Here is a 3433-nt window from a genome sequence, read left to right as displayed (position 1 = left end):
GCCATTTGAACCTGCGACCGTAGCGATCGCGCGGTTCCAGACCGAAGCGTCTAGAGCCGCTCGGCCACAGCGGCCGGAGTACCAAAGTGAAAAGCTAATCAGAACACGATCTACCTTTTCTAGAACCATGTTGTACTTCCAACATATGTGCTTCCACTATTGGTACTAAGCTCTTATTTATAATTTTAGCATACAGTTTTTGGCAGGAATTCAGCAGACTTATTCCTCTGTAATTTGCACATTGTTATTTATCGCCTTTCTAGGAAATAAGGTAAAAGTAACTGAGAAAAGAAAGGAATTCGATTGCCAACTTACTAAGTTTCTATCGAGTGTGAAAAGCTATTTGAGATGGTAAGGAATTTGGAGCTCCAGCACATCTGATTACATCAATTCAGTCATTATAGAGAAATAATAAAGTAGGATCCTAACTATGAGGAATGGGACAGAATCTGCCAGTATCAATCACGGGGTCAGACAAAGCTGCCCACTGTACATTACCCTATTTAGACTTTACATTCACGATATCGTTCGTAAATGATTGATTTTTAATTAAGTGATCACTAAGAAGTGATAATTTCTATTTTATGACGATGCTATTTGCTGATGATCAGATATAATAGGACAATCTGAAGAAAAGGGCTCAAATTTCATTACACAAATTGAGTCAAATTGTAGCTAAATACGTAATGCGAATATCGATGCACAAAAACAGTGATGGCATTATAAAGGATTGGAACCCATAAGACCCTAAATTGTTATAGATGGATAAATAACTGAACAAATAAAAGAGTGTAAATATTTATGGTGCAATTTTAAGTTTCACAAGACAGATGATGTAGACTTGTATGGATATGGTGTCTGTTCTTTCGGACATATCCGAAAGAATAGACACCATATCCATATAAGTATATAGTTCAGGCAATACCGGCCATGACCTTCCCCTTCTGTGTGGATGCACACATATTACCCGAACTCTTACGGGACTTAGCAAGAATGTCTTCCACGAGTAATGAGTGTGTTGGGTAGAGACACTACGAATGTAGTGTGTGGACATGTAAGGTGAGAATTTTGGCCTCGCGGGAGGCGTGCGAGAGGTAGTCCCTGCGGTCGCACTATCCTCTGTGCCCTCGGTGGCTCAGATGGATAGAGCGTCTGCCTTGTAATGCAGGAGATCCCGGGTTCGAGTCCCGGGCGGGGCACACATTTTCCCCTGTCTCCGTTTATCTATATCAACGCCCGTCAGTAGCTAAAGGTATTAATATATAATTCTAATTTCATAGATGCTATAGAGGTAAAATTGGCCAGATTCAGAAATTTCTGTGGAGATATACAACGCACATGAGAACATAGCATTTGGAAAGAAATGTTAATTAAACTCTGCAAAGTAGTATAGTTACCTTTGCTGCTGTATGGTAGCCAATGTTGGATCCCAATATATTATCTGTTACGACGAACTCAATCATCAGAGATCAAGTTCCTCTCCATTGTAGTGGGATATTCATTGCTGGGCCATAAAAGAAATAGCAATGTTAGACGAAAACTAGATGTTGAACCTATTACAAATCTAATTGAAAAATACCGACTGAACTGGAAAGACGATGATGCCCGGTGTCCGAGATGTGAGAAAAGTAACGAGAATGACAACACGGCGAACGATCAGACTGCTAATGTAGACTGGTCTGCTCATCCCTTCCAGATGCTCAATCCGAGTTTCAGCTCCGTACAGCCATCACGGATTTTTGACAGCGCCGTCAGTGAAGTCGTGTTTTTGTTGTGTGTCACGAAAATGGAACGGCGGAATTTAGAGCGGCGTTATACAATCAGATTTTGTGTTAAACTTCGTGAATGCGCGAGTGTGACCTTTGAAAAGCTGAAAGAGGTCTGAGAGGAATATCCCTTATCAAGAGCACAAGTTTTTCACTGGCACAAATGATTTTGTTAAGGCCGAGAACACGTTGAAGATGAACCTCGCTCAGGGAAAACTTCAACTTCAAAAACCGACGAAAACGTCGAATGTGTGCGTGTTCTTGTCTATTCAGCCGGGACAAACTGTCAACCAAGAGTTTTACGAAGATGTCCTTGAAAGCCTCAGGAAAATGGTGAATCGAGAGAGACCGGACACTGCAGACAAGTGGGTGCTGCATCGTGACAACGCCGTGTGTTACATGACCACTTCCATCAAGAAATTTTTGATCTCAAAAGACATTCCGTTGTTCCACAGGTCTACTATTCATCTGATTTGAGTCCTTGTGACTTTTTTCCTTTTCCGAAATTGAAACTGACTTAAAAGGACGTCATTTTGCGAGTCTGGAGAACATTCAAAAGAATGTGACCGACATGTTGAAGGCCCTACCAGTTGAAGCCTTTCAGCGCTGCTACCAAGACTGGGATCAACGACACCGCCGGTGTGCAACAGCCGAAGGGAACTACTTTGATGGGGCCAATACTGTTGTGTGAGAAAAAAAGACAAAAAACGTTGATAGATAAAAAATCAGTTTCATTACTTTTCTGACACACCTCGCTTGTCTAAAGATGGAATAACTCAAGTGGCAATAAAATATAACCCAAACAGAAAGACGAACGTTGGGTGTCCATCAGAGAGATGCTGTGAACAATTCTGAGGCAGAACAGACCAAAAGGCCCAAACCTTGAAGACGATGATGATGTTGCATCCGCATACTGACGTTAGACACGTAACTTGTAGTAGTATTTACCTCAGATCATTGTACAGCTGCATCTAGTGTTTCTGTTCCAGCAGATTTTCTCGACAAGTCTTCGACAATCGCTAAAAGAGTTAACTCAGCTGTTTCACGCACGTCCATTTTCGTAAAGAAATTTGTGTAGTTTGTGCGCCAAGTGCAGCTGGGAACTGCTACAGGAGAGCTCTTCCATCACGATGAGGAGCTCGCTCCGTGAAATGTAGCAGGTCGTTTCAGAGCAAGCAGCAACCACTGCAGACACCACGTCTGGCGTGCTTCTCCTTGAGAAACACATCTTCTGTGAGGGCGGCTTAAATTGGTCGAAAATGTGCTTCACAACCGGGGTTTAATTGACAAGCAGCTACGGCAATTTTTTAAAATTCAGAATGAATGCGTTATAATGCCCATATGTTTGTATCACAATGGACATGGGCTCTGTTTAATTGTAGTGGTATGCGTTAGCTTAGATTAGCAGAGTTCCACTGTCGACGAAGCAAGAGAGGGACGCGATAGTTACAGTCCACCTCAGAGCCTGACTGTGGTGTTTTGTTTGTCATCAACCGAAAGGCTGATCACAGGTGCGCAAATATTTGACCTCCACAAGACAGAGATATTGCTGTACTCAGCTGTTTTAAAACTACCGACAGCGTGTTGAAGTTTCTTTGGTTCACAACCTTCAGAGGAAGATAGAAGCTTGTAGCCATTATGATGCATTTTATCTACGATTTTAGGTA

At 42.1% G+C, this 3433-nt stretch overlaps 1 non-coding gene across 1 annotated transcript; it reads left to right on the top strand.

Annotated features, from left to right (window-relative positions):
* Positions 1-1123: 1123 nt before the first annotated feature.
* On the top strand, positions 1124-1199 carry Trnat-ugu. The gene has a single exon. It is a non-coding gene; the product is annotated as a tRNA-Thr (tRNA).
* The last annotated feature ends 2234 nt before the right edge of the window (positions 1200-3433 follow it).

Source organism: Schistocerca americana, chromosome 5 (genome assembly GCF_021461395.2).
Source record: "Schistocerca americana isolate TAMUIC-IGC-003095 chromosome 5, iqSchAmer2.1, whole genome shotgun sequence".
Lineage (NCBI taxonomy): Eukaryota > Metazoa > Arthropoda > Insecta > Orthoptera > Acrididae > Schistocerca > Schistocerca americana.
The sequence above is the reverse complement of the archived record's forward strand: the minus strand, read 5'-3'. Positions and strand labels throughout refer to the sequence as shown.